This window comes from Hevea brasiliensis, chromosome 6, assembly GCF_030052815.1.
Source record: "Hevea brasiliensis isolate MT/VB/25A 57/8 chromosome 6, ASM3005281v1, whole genome shotgun sequence".
NCBI classification, from domain to species: domain Eukaryota; kingdom Viridiplantae; phylum Streptophyta; class Magnoliopsida; order Malpighiales; family Euphorbiaceae; genus Hevea; species Hevea brasiliensis.
In genome coordinates this window covers 105,432,493-105,446,170 of record NC_079498.1, presented here as the reverse complement: position 1 = coordinate 105,446,170, position 13,678 = coordinate 105,432,493, and the positions used below count along the sequence as shown (strand labels likewise).

The following is a 13,678-nucleotide window of genomic DNA, read 5'->3' as shown; positions in this document are numbered from 1 at the left end:
TTTTCATCTTTTTATTTTACTAAATCTTAGCGTCCATTATTATTATTGTGCTAACTTAATGATTTGTTTTGACATTTTTAATGATAGTGTTAATAAAAAAAATGGATATATAATATCAGTATTTATTAACTTCCATTATTTGAATTTATTTTCATGTTTTATCTACTATCATTTTGTTATAATTTGATAAATAATATAAATATATTTAAAGAAAAAAAATAAAAAATTTGCGTAAATTAAAAAATCATAAAAAATAAAAATAAAAAAGTGGAAAAGAAAAATAAACCTCTAGTGGATGTAAATGTATAAATCTTAAAATCTAATAATCTAATTTAAGTGTGAGTAAAAATAAAAAAAATAAGAAAAATTCATTTAATGTCTAAACTAATTAGAAATAGAAAATTGTTTTCGTCCAAAGTTGATTTCACAATTTAATTTCTATATATGTGTGTGACTAAAGTGAAAAAATCTCTCTCTCCCTCTATATAATTAAGCAGTCCCTCCCAGACACCACTTATATATCTCAAATTTACACTTGTAGGGCCTGGACTTGTATGACCAGAAATAATTAAAAAATTGTCAGGAAAAGAGGAACATGGATGGACGCAAAGCTCTGCTTTCAGTTACACTATGCCTAATCTTTGTCCTGCTGCCTGCTACTTTCAGAAACTTAAAACTAGCTGCAGCAAATAATGATGAGCTCGCTGAAAGAAGAAAGCTTGCCGCTAATACCTCTGGTAGGGGCAACTTACTGCATCTGTTTATATCCTACGTACTTCTTGCTCTGTTATGTTTTTCTCTTTTGCCGGACTTCGTTGAAAATTCTGTATTGGCTTACGTTCGAATAGCGATTCTGTTCTGTTTCTTGGTGCTGTTGGTTGAAGTTTGTGTTTTCTAGCGGTTTCTGATACTGCTATTTGCATATCCAATTAACTCTTTTTTTTTTTTCCAAAAATTCGAAGGTTTCATAAGCATTGATTGTGGGGTGGATCAAGATTATTTCGACGAGAAAACTGAAATATTTTACAAGTCTGACAAGGATTTCATAAGTACAGGAGAAAATAAGTACGTATCGCCTGAGTATGAAGATGAGGATCCTTATTTTGGACGTTTATTTCGAAGTGTAAGGTTCTTTCCGAAAGGAAGAAAGAATTGCTACACATTGAGACCTCAGCAAGGCAAAAATCAAAATTACATCATCAAAGCATTCTTCCAATATGGGAATTATGATGCCAAGAATCAATCTACAAAGTTTGATATGTATATCGGTGTTGATCTTTGGGCGACGGTGCAACCTTTCAATGCATCGCAACCAATTTTCTATGAGATTATTTATTTTTCTTTAATTGATGATATTAATGTGTGTCTCGTAAATACTTTCTCTGGAACACCTTTCATTTCAGCATTGGAATTAAGGCATCTGAACCATTCCATTTATAGAATCGAGTCCAGATCCCTATCCACAATGGAACGATATGACCTTGGCAACTCAACCAATAGGACAGTCAGGTAAATTGTAGCTTTTTTTTGTTTATCCTTATAATTATAGAACTGATGCTATTAACTTATTTTGTTTTTGTATATCAGTGATATGGAAGATATTCGTAAAATCCAAGTTTGGGTTACAATCAAAATTAAATGAAACAAAATAATACAAAATATATTATTGCATAAATAATTGTAACAGGACAATTATGACGGTTTCAGGTACAAGGGTGATGTGTACGATCGCTTTTGGTCAACATTTACCCCTGATTATTTGATTTCATTGAACACCACCTCACATATTGACGTTCAGAGCAGCAACAGTACCCTTAAAATACCAGTTGAAGTTTTAAGAACTGCGGCCCAACCATGAAGTCCCCTCAGATCATTTATTCGCTATCTTCTTCATACGTACAATCCAGAAAATGAATACTATGCCTGCTTTCACTTCATCGAAATATCACATATTTCACATGGAAAACCAAGACGGGAATTCACCATCAATTTCAACGGTGCCAACTATGGACCTATTACCCTCCAATACTTGAAGCCACTCTCTGTTTGTTGTGGACCTCATAAATCAAGATTTACTGGATACATTGAGATTGTTATCAATTCAACTGTACGGTTTGACCTTCCACCTATCCTCAACGGCATAGAGATTTTCTATGTAATGCTGGCCCTATTTCACCCACAGACCTAGCAAATGGTAGGATCGTTCAATATGCATTTCTCTTCCTCTCTACAATAATTTTGCGTGATTCTTTCTTTTCTCACCATTTTCTTCTTCTCAAGAATGATCCTAGTTGATGCTATAATGGCCATCCAGCAAACTTACAAGATTAATAAAGATGATAACTGGCAAGGAGACCAATGTCTTCCTAGTGATATTACTTGGACTGGCTTGAACTGCAGCTATGATAGCAATTCTCCAAGGATCATCTCTTTGTGAGTGCATTTTCAAATTATCCTTCTGATAATAGCCAACAGCATATTAAAAATTTTACCAAGATATACATCTTCTATTTTGATTGTTTCCCAATTAATTCTATCATGTGAATGGCGCACCATTATTTAGATAATGGCACCATATCTTTCTCTTACTCAGCAAATCATAATGCAGGAACCTCAGTTCAAGTAAATTGACAGGAAATATTTCTTCCTCATGCTCTAAACTCTAAGCTATACAGTCATTGTAAGTATTAACTTGCTTATAATAAATTTTTGTTCTGAGTTGCATTCCACACAAACACCAGCAAGCCCAGTGCAATCTGCTGTTTCAGTTACATTAATGAAGATAAAAGTTTATCACTACATGCATGCCTTTTATGCAATACAAGTCTATATGTGCATATTTCTATGGCATCCATTCATGAAGAAAAAAGAAAATTCTAATAACAAGTCGTTTCTTTTTCTTTTAGAGATTTATCAAGCAACGAACTGACTGGAACAGTTCCTGAATTTTTAGCACACCTACCAAATTTAACTGTTCTGTAAGTCAATGAGCTTTGATATTGCCTTGAGAAATTTCAGCTTAGAGTATGCAGGTGATTTACTTCATGGTCTCTTTTTTTATTTTCTTTTTTTTTTTCAGAAATTTATCTGTAAACAAGCTCACAGGTTCAGTTCCTCTGCCTCTTGTCCAAAAATCTAACAATGGACTATTGCAGCTGAGGTTTGAACTATCTTACATCCTTCAATATTAGCTAATCTATATTCTTGTTCAGAACTTTACTGTGTCCAAATTAATGCTTTCATTTTTCTTTCTGCCTCTTTTCAATTGCTTTTCCACCATGTTTGGCATTGTGTTACAAGGATCAAAAATGCTTTTTTCTGTAAAAGTATCAATTTAAATACTATTAAAATAAGTAATTTGAAAATAATTATTTTTATTATTTTAATATTTTTATGATTAAAATTTATAAAATTTAATTTTAAATTATTTTTAATATCTTTTAATTAATATATTTTTAAAAAATATAATAATAATTTTAATAGTAATAGCAAATAGGCTGCACTTAATTAGAAGTTACCGGTGGCGATGAGCAAGGCAGCAGTCTTCGCACAATGGGGTTTTGTCCGGGTCGTGTTGTGTTTGCCCATCTTCAGTTTGGTTCTTGAATTATGGGCTAAGAATTTAAGCTGAGTGCCTGAGTTAGATTTGTTTTTAGCCGATTCTATTGTTTGGCCATGGGCTGTTTTATGTAATGGGCCTATAGGCTTTTTTCAAATGAATCCAATCTATCTTTTGATAAAAAAAAAAAAAAATTATACTAAATATAATATTTAAGCAAACCTCTTCTCGTTAAATTAATTTTTGTAATGAAATTGGACTTAGCCTATAATTATCATATTATTATCTCTGTCTATTTTTATCTATTATATTTAAATTTTTTTATTTAAAACTATTTATTATATTTAAAAAATTAAAGAGTATTATTTTTTTTAATTTTATCTTTTATCTTTATTAAATATAATAAATATTTATAAAATTTTAATTGTGAAATAAAAGATAATTCAGTTAATTAGTAGTATATTTTTATAAAAATATAATTATTTAATTATTTTCTTAATTATTGTATAAAACTCAAATGTGAAAAATAAATGGAAGTAATATAATAAAGACCACACCAAAACTGGTAACACTGAATAAATACTTGAACGCCATGGATGTGGAAGGGAGAATTGACTTTATATTCGCCCATTCCTTACGACAGCAAAATAACACTACATTTCTTGCAATTTGATTTTATTTTTGATTTGATGTTTAAATTTTTTCTTTTAAGAGAAAATAATATTTAGAAAACAATGATTGAATTTATAACGAAAATAAAAACATAGCAAATTTATATGTAAATATCTATCTTATAAATTATTTATATTAATACTTAAATTTTAAAATTATTTTTTAAATTATTAAAATTAAAAAAAAAACTTATGAAGGTTTAAATTTAATCTAATCATTTAGCAAAATTATAATAATATCATCATCTGTAAAATCGACTACCTGCCCTGCCGTGGTGCCGGTCCTTGTGGGCAAGTGTCGATGAAGTTGGACACCATTCGCAAGCTACGATATTTTGAAACTTATTCAGAATATCTCTATCGTTATACTTTTATTTTATTTTATTTTATTCGTCGTTTTTTTCTTTAGTCTGTGTTACTCGCAGCTTGCCAGAAGAAAAATATATATATAATATTTATTTTTTTTTTTCTATAATTTTTTTTTATTTTAATTATTCACATTATTTTACTTAAATTCTATTAGTTTTTTAACACTCCTGAATTTTATTGTTAAAATAATTTATAATGGCCTATATTCCCATAATCCCCGGTGAGATCTACATATGTCAATTTCAGCAAATAAAAATTCCAAGTAAACTCCAAAGATATGGACATAGAATTGACTTATATTCACCGACCCATTCCTTACGACAAAGCAAGTCACGCAGGTCACCCTTATTGTTTGTCTTCCCCAAGTTACAAGCAAAGCTTCTGTTTATAGTTTCTTTAATGAACGGCTATAATTCAATCTCCAAGATCCAACGGCTGTATGGAACATAAGTCTCCGCACTTGAATATACTATATATAGAACCGTTCCTATGTGTGCTAGCACTTAGAGGCAACCAATTTCAACCAAGTTTTCTTTACTTGTAGGCTAACGGATCATCAACCTTCCACGAAAAAAAAAAAAAGGGGATCATCAACATGGACGGTTGGCCGAGATTCTTTTTGTTTTCAATACTATGGCTAATCTTTACTCCAATATATGCTACTTCTGGGAGCTCTAAAGTAGCCGCAGCAGCAAATACTGAACCCGCTGGAAGAAGAAAACTTGCCACTGGAAACCCAGGTACAGCACAAATCCTGTCATATCCACGTCCGTGGGATATATAAATGTTAGAGAGTTTATATATACTAGGCCTGGTAAAGGAGTTATTAAGCCTAGTTTGCATCGGGAGTTACAAATCCAACCCGTTAAATTTTGTCACCCAATTAATTATTATTATTTTAGTTAAATAATCTACTACTCCGTTATAATTATAACTAAAGAGTTTATTTATCGATCAATATTATAGTAATTCTGGAATCATCTCTAAATTAATAAAATTTGAGTTTGTGCTAATCGCAACTAAATGAAAAAAAATAACAAGAGAAAAAAAAAGGAAAATTTACATGTTATTTGTCCTATCTAACTACTATCATCTTGGTGTTCAATTTAAAGGCTCCATAAGCATCGATTGCGGAGTGGATGAAGATTATGTTGATGAAAATATGGGATTGCTTTACAAGTCAGATAAAGATTTCATAAGCACCGGCGAAAATCATGATGCAGAACCAGGAATTACGACCTCACCAAAAGCCTTTACAGATCGACTGTGTAAGAATTTAAGAAGTTTTCCAACGGGACAAAATAACTGTTATATTCTGCGGCCTGAACAGGGAAAAAATCATAATTACTTGATCAGAGCTTTCTTTTGTTATGAAAATTACGATGGCAATAATCAACCTCCAACGTTTGATGTGCACATAGGGGTTAACCATTGGATGACAGTTAATAATCTAAATCGTAACGGGTGGAATTTTGGTGAGATCTTTTATTTTTCTTCAACTGAAATTATTCATGTGTGCCTTGTAAACAAAGGCTTGGGAATACCTTTCATTTCAGCATTGGAATTATACTATGTGAATGATTCCATTTATAGAAGTGAGTCTGGATCACTACTTGCTCGAAGATTCCAACCTGGCTATCCTATTGACATTCGTTTCAGGTAAGTAGATGTGCATTTGATTCTAGTAAGATATTATTGGTACAGTTAAGGCTTGTTTTAATATTGAGTTTTACAAGAGAAAAAACGCTTAAAAAAAAAAAACTATTTTAAATGTTAAAAATAGTACTTTAAAAAAATTATTATTATTTTAATATTTTTACCATTAAAATATATTAAAGTTAATTTTAAATTCTTTTTCAAAATTTTTAATTAATTTATTTAAAAATATATAAATTTTTTTCAATAATAGCTCTAGTAGATAACCAATAAAAGTGCACTATAATTTTATTTTTTATTTACTTTTTTTACATTTTAATATTTTTATCATTAATTATTATTAATTTATTTAATAATAATTATTTATAAAATAAAAATTATTTTAATAAAAACAAAGTAATTACATAATTTTTCATCGATAAGAAAAAAAAAAAAGGAATTATTACAATGTAATCATTGCCCCTACAGAGGTAGGTCGACATCCTGACTTAATCCTTGTCATAGGGGAAAAGTATCATCTTAGTCAATTAATGATTACTTTGTAGGGTAGTTCTTAAATATTATTTTGTTAATAATAACTTTGTCCTTAAAAGTTAATACATATAGATATTGGTGACTTTTATTTTTACTTGTTTCCATATAATTATGAAAAAAATATATAATTTAACATAAATTTATAATTAATCTCATGAGATTTTTTTAAAATGATTTTTTTTATGAAATAGTTAATTATAAAAAAAATTATTAACTTAATTAACAAAAAAATAAAATTTGCTCACATAAAAAACACACATAATATTTTTTTAAAAAAATTCTAATAAATAATATTTCATATATCCTAAACCCTTTCCTATAATTGTTTTTAAATAAAATTTGTCACATATAATTTATTTATTAGTTTTTTAAATTATATTTTGCATTTTTTTATATAAAAAAACTTTAATTTTTTCTTGATGTTAATAAATTTTTCATAATTAATATTTTTCATAATTAATTATTTTACGAATAAAATGAATTGTAAAATTTTGTTAAATTATTTTATTTTATGTAACAGAACAAAGTAATCATAGAGAATATATATATACATAAAGAATTAATTTAATAAATTTATATTTCTATTTGTTTAATTTTCTTGTCTAAAAAGTATATAATTGTTAAAATTTATTTTTTAAGTTAAAAATAAATTATTTTAAAAGAGCTAATTAAAATCATGTGAAAAAGTGATATGATTTTAAAAACCAACTTAATTAATTTGAGAGGAGCTATTAAAAGCCCCCAAACGACCCTAAGATAAATATGTCTTTGAAAATAAAGATAATTAATTAAAATTGAAAAGTAAATATAATCATTCTATTTTTAGTTGTCCCAAATAATACAATTCATATAATTTAATTATATCACTTTTAAATTTATTCAAAACGCTTGAATTCTACTTAAAAATCCATTTAAATTAGATTTGAATTATAATATAAAATTTATTTAAAAGGGTTTAAATTCATTTTTTTAGCATCTAAAATAATATTATTTCAAAATATTTTCTACTAATGAGTTTTTAGCATCTAAAATTTCAAATTTAAATTTTACTTAAAAACAATTATATATATATATAAAAGACATTAGAAGCTAATAGGTGCACTAGCAGCATGTATTGTTTAATTTTCTTTTGGGATAAATAAAATAGGTATTGTGTTATCTTTATTATTTAGGTACAAGGATAAAATAGGTATTGTGTTATCTTTATTATTTAGGTACAAGGATGATGTCTTCCATCGCGTCTGGTACTCTTATGGGTTTGCTAATTGGACTTTGGTCAATGCCACATCAGACACACAACTCCAAGAAATTAATTCTTCCTACAAACTACCCATTGAAGTGTTAAGAACTGCGGCCCAGGCCCAAAATGACCTTGGCTCATTGACGTACAACGAGAGCTTTTACTGTTCCCCATCGTGCAATTTTCATGTCTACTTTTACTTCGCTGAAATTGTAGAGTTTCCACAAGATCAACGAAGAGAATTCACAATTACTCTGAATGATCACAACTATGGACCCTTTAGCCTGGAATACTTCAAGCCACGGACTATACCTCTTAAATTAACAACCAAAGGCGATATTAACTTTACTATCAATTCAACGAGCAACTCTCACCTTCCACCCATTCTCAATGCCTTCGAGATTCTCTATATAATTGAGCTTCCTCGTTCTCCAACAGACCAAGCAGATGGTATGCTTTTTATATTTATATTAATTGTTATATCAGTAGCAATTAATCTTCATAGCTGTCCATTTCTGTTGCTAATCCGTGCGTGTGTGCGTGTGTTCTAAAAAAATATTAAATCTATATTTTTCTTGTGCAATCAAAGTTGATGCAATCATGGCCGTCATGCGATCATACAACATAAATGAAGATGAATGGCAAGGAGACCCATGTGTGCCAAGAGAACTTTCATGGAATGGTTTGAACTGTAGTAGTTATGACAAAAATCCTCCAAGGATCATCTCATTGTGAGTAGTGCACATTTAAATTCATAAGAACATGTATTTTCTTTCCGCTGCACACCATTACTTTGATTATCATTTGATGTCAACATCTCACTCTAGCTTACTCTCTGATATGTGAACAGGGACCTCAGTTCAAGGAAATTGACTGGCGAAATAGCTCCGTCGCTCTCTGCCCTCAAGGCAATTCAGTCCTTGTAAGTGTTATTGACTAAGTTTCTAACGGTTCTTTTCAATACGTGCTCTACAACAAAATTAAGACATTCTCCCATGGGATGCAGAAACAGAGCACCCATGTTACAGGGGTGGAGCTTTCACATATCTTACTCTGTCGTCGTGTAAAATATAATATATCTTGATCTTTTTGTTGTCTTTTCAGGGATTTATCATACAATAAATTGACTGGAATTCTGCCCAATTTTTTTTCAGAACTGTTGAACTTAACTTTGCTGTAAGTTTCCCCAAAAAAAGAAAAAATAATCGTTGAACCTCGCCTAAGCATGGTTAAATCTCCCAGTAGGGAACTAAGATCCTGCCTTCACCAAATAAATATAACTGACATTATAATGGCATCTTTTCTTTCAGGGATTTATCTTACAATGAATTGACAGGGCCGGTGCCAGAATTTTTCGCACAACTGCCGAATTTAAATACTCTGTGAGAAGAAACTTAAGCATAGAATACATGATATTCCTTTTTTTTTTTTTTTTTTTTGTGGGGAAGGAAGGCGTTTTGATGAATTATACGAATGATTTAGTGTACATTCTTTTCAGAAATTTAACTGGGAACAAGTTCACTGGATCCATTCCACAGTCCCTTATAAAAAAGTCTAATAATGGAACATTGCAGTTAAGGTTTGAACGTCTTCTCTTGTCCACCATTTTGTTTTCATCTTTTTTCCAGCTATTAAATGAACCAATGAAAAAAAAAAAATGATGATATTGAAATCCATAGGTTGTTTAATGTCTGTTATATGATGAATTGATGATGTCATACTTAATGCTAGCTTCGACAAAAATCCAAATTTATGCCAGTCGGATTCATGTGAGAAAAAGAAACGTTTTCTTCTTCCAGTTGTTGCATCAATTATATCAATATTGATGCTTCTGCTCCTATGCATGATAGCTATCTCTTGGAGAAATAGAAGACAGCAAGGTAATCTATTTTTCCTCTATTTGCATATTAGTTAGCTTAATAAAAGTTATAAAACTATAAACTACATATCATTTTTTTTCTCTTTATCCATATATTTCAAATTCTGTCTATGCTACTTGCACAGCAATAGCAGAAACACAAATATCAAAGAATCAGACCTTTAGTTACTCAGAGATTATTAGTGTTACTGATAACTTTAAGACCGCCATCGGAGGAGGGGGCTTTGGAAAAGTTTACTTTGGAACCCTAAAAGATGGCACTCAAGTTGCAATTAAGGTGTTATCTCAATCATCAAATCAAGGCTACAAGGAATTTCAAGCAGAGGTTAGATATAGCACTACTGCAGCGTCATTTTCAACTCAATTTAATCAATTATTTGTGCCTTTCTGCCACTATTGCAAGATATATAGTATAAATAAATATACAGTCTGATTAATAGTGGTTTTTCAAAATTAAAATGCAGGTGCAGCTCTTGATGGTTGTTCATCATAGGAATTTGGTTTCACTAATTGGGTACTGCAATGATAGTCATAACATGGCATTGGTATACGAGTACATGGTTAATGGAAACTTGCAACAGCATTTATCAAGTATGTCTATCACAAACTGTAAAAGATTTAATTTGTCGATTTTTCTAGATTTCTTCTCTCAATGGAAGTCCTTTATTTTTTTTTTGCAAATTTCCTTTATTTTTTTTTTGCAAATTTCCTCAAGACAACTCTGACAATGATAGCCTGATGTATTTTGGTTGCAGAGAAAAGTGGAAGTGTTCTGACTTGGAAAGAGAGATTTCAAATTGCAGTAGATGCAGCTTATGGTTCTCAAGCAAATCCATTTCTATTTTTATTTACTTTTTGCTTCCCCATTCATCATTCTTATCCATGGCTAACGGGTTTTGCAGGACTGGAGTATCTACATAATGGTTGCAAACCACCGATTATCCACAGGGATTTGAAGACTTCCAACATCTTATTGAACGAAAAATGGCAAGCAAAGATCGCTGATTTTGGATTGTCTAGAGCTTTCACCAATGAAAGTGGTTCACATGTATCAACTTGCCCTGCTGGCACATTTGGTTACGTCGCTCCTGAGTAAGGGTTTTTTTTAGCAAGGGTTAAAGCTTAACCAAACCTCCTTGGTTCAGTGGTGCTAAAGATTAAAATCTCACATCTAAAAGATAAGCTTAATAGCATTGTATGATCATTAACCTTAATACAGGGATTTTAAAGTTGTGCTTATTAGGTTTCTAATATAGCATTAGAGCCAACTCTGCACTCTCTATTATTATGCACGTTCAAATTGCCATCATATCTTCTCCACGTATTTGCCTGTTTTATTAAAATCCTACATCTAAAAAATACAAAAGAGGTTAAGGGTTAATAACATTTTAGAACCTCTAATCTTAACATCTGGATTGCTCATTTTTTTTGCGTTTGACGGTCCTCAATTGGTTCGTTTTGCATTTGCGCTGTTCTTGACTAATTAATTTGCTTTTGGTGAAAGTTATATAGCGCTAATTATTTTCTGTCTGCAACAGGGCTCAAGCATCAGGAAACTTTAACAAAAAAAGTGATGTTTATAGCTTTGGGATTATTCTACTTGAGCTCATAACTGGTCAGCCTGCAATAACAAGAAAGACCCATGGGGGCTTCATTTGCATACATCAATGGATTAGACCTCTAATCGACAGGGGTGATATTCTAACCATTGTTGATCCCAGACTGGATGGAGAATTCGATGCCACTTCAGCCTGGAAAGCTGTGGAGACTGCCTTTTCCTGTGTATCAAACGCTTCAATACAGAGGCCAGACATGAGTAATGTACTAGCTGAATTACAGGAATGCTTGGCTATAGTAATGGCTGTTGCAGAATCCCAAACAATGAAAGCCAGGGTCCTAAGATCAAGCAATTCACTACCAATTAGCCCCTTGAATATTGATACTGATATGGCTCCTAGTCCAAGGTAAAAACTGGAGTATAGATCTCATATGTACTGGCTTGAAATTTTTAAACTTTTTTCTCTTTTTACAAAAACGGTTATATTAATGTATTAAGCTGCACCAATAATTTGCTTATGAAGTTTCTTGGAAATGTATAATTATCATTACAAAATTTTAGGATAGTAACAGGTCAGATATTTGTGGGTATTCAATCTAATAGGATGAGTTTAGGTAGCATATAATAGAGATTAGGATGGGTTCAGATTTGAAGTATAATATTTGTAATATGTTCGGATTGAGTTTAGATTTTACATATTGAGTATTCATTAATGGAACTTATTTGTAATTAATTAAATATGAAATATGTGTTTTTATAATAATATTTATAAATTTTTATATATTATATTTTAAATAAATAGAATTTAAATATTTTATAAAGTTATTAAATTTTAAAATATAAATTATTAATAAAAATATTTTTTATGTAGATTATCAATTAAAAAATACAAAATTAAATGAATTAAAAAATATTTTTTATAATAATAATTTGGTATGTTTGCACAGCCACCAGGCTGCAAATTGGAAGCACCAATTTGTCAAATAAATGTTTTTTCCTATCAAATAAAAATAATAAATATTTTTATCCTATTAAAAAATAACTTCTAAGTGGAAGCGTATTATTTAATTATAATAAAAAAAATAAACTAAATTAATAAAATTCAGTTATTTTGGTAATAATAAGTTTAATTTGATTCATTTTTTATTAATAATAATAAAAATTTTTATTTTTTATTATTAGTTTAGTTATTTTTAATATATTAATTATAATTTTATTAATAATATATTATTTATAATTATTATTTTTATGATTTTATAATAATATTTAATTTATAATTATTATTTTAATAACATTAAATTATATTTATTATTTTTTATAAATAAAAAAATTATACATATATTTTTATTACTATTTTATTAAATAATTTATAATATAAAATATATATTTCATTTATTCGATGAATTAATTCGATTATAACCGATAATCAACTAAATATTTTCAATTTCAATTAATTTCAATTTTCTCTCAATTTTAATTTAATTAATTTAATTAATATTTTTGAAGTTGGTTAACAATACAATTAATAGAAATTTTGATTCAGTTAATCAAATGCTTACTCAAACCTCCAACTAAATTTGAGTTTCAAAAACTAATGAATCAAGATGTCTTCTCCTTAGCCTTTCCCATTATCATGCTCGGCGCCCTATACTACCAATAGAAAACCTTAACAAAAAAAAAAAGTGATGTTTATAGTTTTGGGATTATTCCACTTGAGCTTATAACTGATCAGCCTGAAATAATAAGAAACACCCATGGGGCTTCATTTGCATACATCAATGGATTAGACCTAAAATTGACAGGGGTGATATTCTAAACATTGTTGATCCCAGATTGCATGGAGAATTTGATGCCACTTCAGCTTGGAAAGCTGTGGAGACTGCCCTTTCCTGTGTAACAAACGCTTCAATACAGAGGCCAGACATGAGTCATGTTCTAGCTGGATTACAGGAATGCTTGGCTATAGCAATGGCTGTTGAAGAATCCCAAACAATGAAAGCCAGGGTCATAAGATCAAGCAATTCACCACTAATGAGTCATTTGAATATTGATACTGATATGGCTCCTAGTCCATGGTAAAAACTGAAGTATAGATTTCATATGTACTGGCTTGAAATTTTTAAACTTTTTCTTTTAGATAAAAACTGTTATATTAATGTATTAAGGTGCACCTACAATTTGTTCCTGAAGTTTATTGGAGAAGTATAATTAT

The 13,678-nt window shown here is 29.7% G+C and overlaps 1 pseudogene; it reads left to right on the top strand.

Moving 5' to 3' along the window:
• Positions 1-528: 528 nt before the first annotated feature.
• On the top strand, positions 529-12,039 carry LOC131180900 (putative leucine-rich repeat receptor-like serine/threonine-protein kinase At2g19230; annotated as a pseudogene).
• The last annotated feature ends 1,639 nt before the right edge of the window (positions 12,040-13,678 follow it).